We start from the raw sequence: 9,509 nt of genomic DNA, 5'->3' as shown, positions 1-9,509 counted from the left end.
TGTTTGTATGTGGTGCTGAGGATCGAACCCGGGCCGCAAGTATGCCAGGCGAGCGCACTACCACTTGAGCCACATCCCCAGCCCATAAAGTTACTGTTATGTGGACAAGTTTAGGGTCAGTGAAACATCGTGGTTGTCCCAGGAGCTGTGTGCCTGAGATCAAGGTCTAGGCTGATAAGACTTTAGGGGCATTGCCTCAGCAGCTAGACATAGCACATGTATTCATTATCTTACTAGTTCCTAGGAGAAACTGCAGGGTATTCTAAGTGTGGGAAACAGAGTGCCAGTTACCCTCTCTGAGTGTGCTCACAAGAGGAATGCTTCCATGTATATTTCCAAGGTCAGAATCCCTACAAAATTCAGACCAGCCAAACATTTCTATTAGCTCTTCCTGAGAATCTTTCCTTGAAGGTTACATGGTTGAGAAAATCCCATAAGTTGTAGACTTAGAACCAGTATAGATTTGTTATTTATATTTTTTAAAATTCTGTGCATGCCAAGAAACTGAATTTGCTAAAAAGCTGCAAATATGACTTTGTTTAAATTGTATGTCAAGAAATAACACTGAGTTCTTTACAAACAATCCAAATTACCTGATCAATAGGAGGAATTCAGAGTTTAGTCTTTTTCAGAGTAATAACAGAAAATGATTAATGTTAGACTCACCTGGGTGATGCCTTCATGATTGGCTTCTTGGCTACCAAATGAAAGATAAAATTAAGGCCCTACTAAGCTGCTAGAGGTTTCCCCTCTATAAGTTGACATCTAGGAAACATGATGTCAACTTATAGAGGCTGATGCATCAAAATATTGTTTTCAATACAGGCAGATGGAGAGCTATTTTGATATTGACATCCTGCATTTCCTAGGAAAAACCTTGGAGAATTCAGCCTTCAGATTGTGGTGAGGAAGAATTTATACTGCATCACATGGATAAATGGAGAAGCCCATAGTAGGAGATATAAGTTGAGGAGAAAGCCAAAAGTGAAGTGTGATCCCTACCACTTCCCTCCTATCAGCCCATAACACCACCACACACACCCTGAAATATCACCAAGGGTTCGAGAAATGCTGGGTGATGAGAAAGAGCATCAAGCAGTATCTATAAACATTTCGAATAAAATTTTTCTATTTTCTTGTTTATTACATTTAGTCACTCAACTTTTAGTCTAAGGGGAAAAAAAAATTAAAATCTGTGGTATCACAGAAGCAAAGGAGAAAGCTGTATGTGAGGAGGATTCAGGTAGGTGCTCACTGGCTCCTCAGTATAGTTTGCGTCTTTGATGCATGTAGGAGAAGGCGATTGTATAAGTAGCAAGCCTGTCTGTGTCTCCTTCTTATTACTTCATGGAAGTCATAAAGAAAAGATGTAGGGGATATTCATAGATAATTAGGGAGAAAAGGAGGTAAATACACATATTTGTCTCATGCAAAACAGGATGAGAATTGACAGTGGCTCTGAATCTATTCTGTGAGTACTCACGGTTGAGATCAGCTGCTGAAGGAAAACCAGTTCTTACAAAAATTTAGGCTGACAGGAACTGCTCTGTCACTGAGGAATAAATAGTCCCTATGGAATTTGTTTTGGCCAGTGAGTAGTGTTCTAGAACCTGTCTGAGTAGATTAGTAGATTGGGTAAGATTTTGTTAGCGCTGGGGAAAGCATATCAGGTTATCCCAGGTTTTTTTAAAAATATTTATTTTTTAGTTGTAGTTGGACACAATGCCTTTATTTTATTTGCTTATTTTTATGTGGGACTAAGGATTGAACTCAGGGCCTCACACATGCGAGGTGAGTACTCTGCCGCTGAGCCACAGGCCCAGCCCCTATCCCAGGTTCTTTAGAGGGATCCAAAGCTTTGGAGATACTTAAAAACTTTTTAGGAGAAGAGAGGGCACATTTACTGAATTACAGCAATTATGAAACAAAGACAAGGATGCATTTGAAATCTGTAAGACAGCTTCCTTGTACCTGAATAAGGGTGAGTCTTTTTCCAGCCCATCTCAGGGCTGGTGACCATTCTTCAGGTCCTTTCTTGCATAATCTCAGAAAGTTTGTTTCTTCTGTTGCTTAACTGGCGATGGCTACAGAAAGCTCTAGGGGTTATTAAACTTGAAAGTGGGTTATATGAACTCACTAAGAACATAAATTTGTTTTCCAGTACACATAGAGTTACCCTTTCTAATCGATGTCCCGTTGTTTGTTTTAATGGTGGATATTACCTTTTTGTTTTCCACCATAACTGTTGTTCATCTCAGGTCTGTTCTAACATCTTTCCTGGAATCTTGAGTCATTCCTCAGTCTTTTGTTGCTCATACAAGCTGCTCTCAGATAATGATTCTCAAGTTCTCCCTAAACATAGAATTTGATCCCAGGGGAGATCTTGAATCTTTTCAATGTACAAACCCTCTTGTTTAGAAAGTAAGGTGTAATCTGAGGCTAATTTCAGTTTATAAATATTAAACCTGTCTCTTTTTCCTCATGATATTTTTCAACTAAGTCTGTATTTCTAAAATAGTCCATTTTGTGAAGATCAACACAGTGTGAAGAGTAGAAATAGTAGATTATTATTATTACAAGCTCAATAAGAATTTCTTTCATTATACAAATTTTAATGAACCGAATGTATAAGGGGGTCTTTTGAGGTTCTTGGATTCTTTTGCCTTCCTCTCTTCCCTCTTTTTCTCCCTGACTCCCAATAATTATCAGCTGTGAGACATCTAGACCAGTCAGTAATAACAGCCAAGTGAATAAGACAGCTGCTTCCCTTCTTCCCAAACACAATGTTATGTGCATCTAGCAAGTAGGACAGCCTGAGAGGAATCCAGAGCAATGGCTGAGTGCAGAGGTGGGGCAGGAAAGGATAGATGTGGGACATCTTGTACCACAGTGTAAAGATTTACACAAAGAATACTTGAAATACACAAAGTTAAAAGGACACCAGAGCCAGCTTGCAGGTATCACATCTGACCACTTCAGGAACAATTCGAATTTTGCAATACATAATCATAGAGTAGATCACAATCTTTTTAGTACAATAAGGAAATGTGAGTTTATATAAAGGTAAGACAAACCTTACTGGCTGGGACAGACATTAAAAGTTTTAGGCCTTTCAGGACAAGTGGCAAGAACAAAATAATATTCAGATGTTGTCAACAAGAAACAAAAAGTGCCTAATGTTTCTAACTGATTCAAAGATAACACTAATTTATAACAGTTCTTGTCAATACATGAACTAAAATTAGAGTGCACTCATTTTGGAAGGGGAGTGTGATGTTAGGCAACGTTTCTCTGGGTAAATGTCTTCAACTGCTTTAATCAAAGTTCATTTACTTGATTCAACAGCAGGAAACAGCCTACCTTGCTTGACTCACAAATGAATACTGAGAAGTTTGTTTCCAGCATCATTTTTATTTTTCCTTTTCTTGTTTGTAAAAAACATGCATTTAAAAAGTGTTACTCTTTCCAAAGACTAGACTCTTTAGTAGGCCTCACTCATTAAATCTCATTTGATTTTTTTTTAATAAAAAAATCCCCATGTAAATGAATCTGTAATCAAAGTCAACATCTCAGTGATTCATTTGATAGCCAAGCAGGGAAGACTATTTTCTGATGTTGAATCCATGAAACCATGTTAAATATTTTGTTCCATTCTATCAGATGTGGAACACCTATAAAGCTTAAATTGTGCAAAAAATATAATACTTTCAATAACTTTGCAGTAACCTGTTTTGAAATATTTGCAAAATTAAGAATTTGGAACCTGATGGGTTTTAAGCTTCTAAATGTATCTAAACATTTCTTTCTTGTGAGTTGGGAATATTGTGATGACTGCTTAATCTGATAATGTTGATATACACTATGTTCTTTCAGCATAGCTCGAGGGTTCTTTGCCAACTTCCTTAATAAGAGGTAATCTGCACTCCATGTTTCCTTAAAATATTCATAATACACTTTTCTCTTCTAGCTTTTATACACTGAGTATGCACTGGTGATTTTAAAACATTAACTACCAGGGTATGACAAAACACCTGCCACTGTTGAAGCACTATTGTGTTACAATGACATCACTGTGATTTGTAGTGTTATAGGCAACAGTGCAAAGCAATGTTCACATAGACAGCCAGTTTCTGCAATTATTGCTCAAACTGACTATTTAATAAAAAAGTGATCAGAGACATATTAAATGAATCATAACATTTTGAAAATGAAACTCCGTGAAATTACACTGAAATTTAGGTAATGCTGACTTGATGATGGAGGGAACCACATATAAAGGAAAGGCAGACCTCTGTCTAATAACCACAAGGAACCGAATGTATTCAAACACATGAATGACCTTGGAAGCTGCTTCTTCCATAGTGCCATCAGAAAGGAAAACAGCTTGATCTTAGTCCTATATGGCCTTAAGGAAAGTACCTAGCCAGATCCTGCTGGAGCTCTCATCCTGCTTGAACTCAGAGGTTATACAAGGGTGAAGTTTTTGTTTTTAGTTTTTTTCATTTTTATTTGTTCTTTTTACATATACATGACAGTAGAGGGTATTTGGACATATTATACATACATAGAGTATAACATTCTAGTTAGGATCCCATTCTTGTGGTTGTACATGTTGTGGAGGTTCACTGGTGGTATATTCATAGATGCATTAAGAAAGTTATGTCAGATTCATTCTATTGTCTTACCTATTCCCCTTTGTCTAATCCAATAAACTTCAATCCCTGCTGCCCACCGATTGTTGGTTAGCTTTCAAGTATCAGAGAAAATATTTGATCTTTGGTTTGGGGAGTGGCATATTTTACTTAGCATGATAGTCTCTAGATCCATTCATTTGCCAGCAAATGACATAATTTCATCATTCTTTATGGCTGAGTAATACTCCATTGAGTATATATACTACATTTTCTTTATGAATTCATCTGTTGAGGGCCACCTAAGTTAGTTCAAGGCTTAGCTATTGTGAATTGAGTTCCATAAACATTGGTGTGACTGCATCATTGTAGTATGCTGATTTTAAGTCTTTTGGTTATAATCTGAGGAGTGAGAGAACTGGATCAGATGGTGTTTCTACTCTTAGTTTTCTGAGTAATCTCCACACTTCCTTTCAGAGTGATTGCATATCACAACCAGCATGACTGTTAATTCAGAAACTGGAAAGGTGATGAGATGGGATGAAGAAAAGACAAACAGACAAACATAGAGGACAAAGCTGGGGCCAGGTGGATAGCCAAGACCTGGAGAGGCTTGACTGACACTAGAGCTAGTTCAGCATGTTCATTATATAGGTTTTGTCATCAGAAGGTTATTTGTGAGAAAGTTTTAGCAAAGCAGGCCGTCTGAAGGATGCAGCAAAACTTGGGAGACTTTGAGGTCATCTTGTCATGCCCAGAATTGTCTATCCCAGGAGTTGGTGTCTGAATCCAAGGTTCTAACTGTTAAAGCAACGTGCCTTTGCTTGTAGCCACCTATGGCCGTCATTACCATAGCAATTGGAACATCTCAACTTGCACTTTTGTGCAAGCTCCCAGCACAAGTGAAGCCATGAGGGAATCAGAGACCATGGTTCGAGTCATCACTCTCCACAACTGCACCAATTTGCAGTCCCCTCAGCAATGTATGAGTGAAACTTTTTCCACACATCCTTGCTACATTTATTGTTACTTGTATTCTTGATAATTGCCATTCTGATTGGAGTGCAGTGGAGTCTCAGTATAGTTCTGATTTGCACTTCTCTAATGGCTAAAGATGTTGAACATTTTTTTATATATTTGTTGAGCATTCATATCTCTTCTGTGAAGTGCCTGTTAAGTTCTTTTGCCCATTTTTTCTTTCTTTTAAATTTCCATTTGTTATATATGACAGCAGAATGCATTTCAATTCACTTGTAGAATACAATTTTTCTATCTGGTTGTACATAAATTAAAATCACAGCATTCATGTCTTTATACATGTACTTAGGGTAATGATGTCCATCTCATTCCACTGTCTTTCCTACCTGGAGACCTTCTCCCTCCCCCTCCCTCCCCTTTGCCCTATCTAGAGTTCATCTAATCCTTCCATGCCCCACCCCAACCACATTATGAATCAGCATCCTTAAATCAGAGAAAACATTCAGCATTTTTTTTGGGGGGGGGGATTGGCTAACTTCCCTTAGCATTATATTCTCTAACTCTATTCATTTACCTGCAAATGCCATAATTTTATTCCCTTTTAATAAATAATATTCCATGTGTATATATACCACATTTATTTATCCATTCATTTACTGAAGGGCGTGTAGGTTGGTTCCACAGTTTAGCTATTGTGAATTGTGCTGCTATAAACATTGATGTGGCTGTGTCACTGTAGTATGCTGTCTTGAAGTCCTCTGGGTATAGACTGAGGAGTGGGATAGCTGGGTCAAATATTGGTTCCATTCCCAGTTTTCCAAGGATTCTCTGCACTGCTTTCCATATTGGCTGCACCAATTTGCAGTCCCACCAGCAATGTATGAGTGTGCCTTTTCCCCCACATCCACACCAACACTTATTGTTGTTTATAGTCTTAATAGCTGCCATTCTGATTTGGTTATTTGTTTCTTTGGTGTTAAGAGTTTTGAAATGAAGGAAACAATAAATCAAATTTAAAAACTCAATAGAAAGCATCACCAACAGACTAGATCACTTTTGTGCATTTATTAATTGGGTTATTATTTTTTTGGTGTTAAAGTTTTTCGAATTCTTTCTATATCCTTAAGATTAATGCTGTATCTGCGGCGTACTTGGCAAAAATTCTCTCCCATCTGTACGCTTTCTTTTTACATTCTTGATTGTTTCCTTGCTGTGAAGAATCTTTTTAGTTTGATACCATCCCATTTATTGATTTTTAAAAATATTTTAGTTATAGGTGGATAGTATGTCTTTATTTTATTTATTTTTATGTGGTGCTGAGGATTGAACCCAGTGTCTCTCATAGGCTAGGTAAGCACTCTGCCACTGAGCTACAGTCCTATCTCCCATTTATTGATTCTTGATTTTATTTCTCATGCTTCTTCTTGAGAAAGTCAGTTTCTAAGCCAATATGATGGAAAGTTGGGCCTCCTTTTTAATAGGCACAGGGTATCTGGTCTAATGCCTAGGTCCTTGATGTGCTTTGAATTGAGTTTTGTGCAGGGTAAAAGATAGGGGTTGAATTTCATTCTGATACGTATGGATTTCCAGTTTTCCCAGCACGACTTTTTGAAGAGGCTATCTTTTCTCCAATGTATATATGTCTGTCTGTCCGTCTGTCTCTTCCTCCATCCCTCTCTTTGTGTCTTTCATGCTTTCCAATGACAGCTCCTTTTCTACTTCTCTACCATGTTGTGACACAGCCACAGGTTCTTGACAGGATATTGGTGTCTGCCGCAGTCTGGCTGGGCAAATAACCGGGAGGTGACAAGCAACTTGAAGGTTGAAGTGGGAACTACTTTATTGCTAGTGAACTCAACGGGAACTGAGCGAGAACTCAAAGTAGCGGGCACCCAAGGTAGCAGGAACCGCCTCTCTGCGAGGCAGCAGAGGTACATATACCCAACTAATTACACTCAGCTTAACTTAATTAACATCATCTAGATACAGCAGTCAGTCAATAAGGAATCCTCATCATCTTAATGGCTCGCTGGCGTTACTTCACAAACCACTCCTCCTAGCAAACTGCCAAGTGCCATCTTGACTTGATTTGCATCCCCAACAGGTGTCATGATGTTTGGATGTTGTATCTACCAAAATCATGAGCCAAGCAAACTTTTTACTTTATAAAGCATCTAGCCTCTGTTATTTTCTATAGCAATAAAAAATGGACTAATAAAGTGATAACAACCAAAACCCTGAAAACCTATAATAGAAATACACACTCATACACAAAAATAAAAGCAAGATCTAAAACTTAATAGTAGAAAAATTCACTTAATCTTGAGTTATCATTTCTAGCCTCAGGTTAGTCTACTTTGGATTTCAGTTAATAAACAATAGATGTTCTTATATTTTAAACCATGTGTAGTTGACTGTTCCTAGGAGCTAGATTCTTCCTAATAATACTTTTGTTTTAATTCAATTTTTCATTCTGTGATTAACTGAACATAATCCAGAAAATATTATAGTTGTCTAAGAACCAATTTTCCACTTTGATTAACATAAAATTAAAGGTGTGTTTTCTGATCCTTCAGGCCAAGGTTTAAATTTACTTTTATTCTGTATCTCTATATAGTAAAGCATAAGCACTTGGTACACAGAAGTTACTTCCTAGGTATTTTTGCATTGATATAACCAAGGAATAAAATCAGGGTGAATTTTTATCATTGGCTTTTCCCTTTAATAACTGAAAATCACTGTTCATTATTTGCCTAAATCTGTCTTTTTCTGGTGTGCTGTCTTTAACATTTCCCCTCTTAAGAATTTGAAGAATTCCCTGACTTTCCTCTGAAGAGTTTTATGCCTGCTTTATCCCAGATGTGGACAGAAACTAAGCTGAGGTGTTTTTTGTTTTTAGTGTTCCTACATTTGAAGTGTGTTCTTTTAATCAGTGCACAAATCTACCACTGAAAAGAGAGGCTTTTTGGAAAGTCAAGTAGTTAAGAAAATATGTGAACTTGGTTTAAATTTTTGAGATACTGAATGACACCAAACATCTCATACACAAAATGAAAAAGTAGACCATGTTTTCAGATAATAAGGGGAAGATGCACAACTGTTAGTTCAGATTTTTAATTCTAAGATTTTATTTTCTGAGTGAGAATCATGTCAGTTTCTAATCCAGGCAATTTTATGTTGCTTCAGCATATAAATTAGCTTAGCCGTGTATGTATGTATGTATAGAGTGGTCTAGAGAAGTTATGTCAGGGGGCAAGATCATAGGTGTAAGAAGACCAATTAAAGTTTCTTGTATTTGAAACTGAAAATGATGGTGTCCTGGGCTAGGGTATTAACAATGTTTTTGAAACAATGGGCAGAACAACAGAGGCAGGATAAGGATAAGGGTAAGGATATTCAGACTGGGTAGAAGATGATGTGGTTTGCTGAGATTGAGAACCCAGGAATGGGTTTTGTGAAGAACATTTAGTATTGAAGTGATTGTTAGATATTAAGTCACCTTCTAGAGGGTAGTTTCAGTATGGGTTCACACTCAGGAGAATCTCTTATTACTCATAAATTTAGGATGCTTAGCATAGATGCAGCACATTGAGGAGGATTACAGGATTTAGCTTGAAGCCCCTTACAAAGGGCACAACTGATGAGATACCCATTCATATATATTCCTTAGGCGAACCTTGCCCAGAGAAGTACTTAATGATTTCTGAGATTCTGGCTAGTAAGTTTGAAAGTGATTTTTTAGGTTCCTAGTAGTCTGTCTTTGAGTTATTATCCTTTCATGAATTGGAGATGCTTTTACATTTAGTTTTAAACCATTTCAAACCTAAAGAAAAGAAGATGAAAATAAATTACAAAAGTACCCACAGTGTTTATTATAGTAATAGTTTAAAAATTCAAGCT

This window comes from Marmota flaviventris, chromosome 6 (assembly GCF_047511675.1).
Source record: "Marmota flaviventris isolate mMarFla1 chromosome 6, mMarFla1.hap1, whole genome shotgun sequence".
Classification (NCBI taxonomy): domain Eukaryota; kingdom Metazoa; phylum Chordata; class Mammalia; order Rodentia; family Sciuridae; genus Marmota; species Marmota flaviventris.
The sequence above is the reverse complement of the archived record's forward strand: the minus strand, read 5'-3'. Positions refer to the sequence as shown.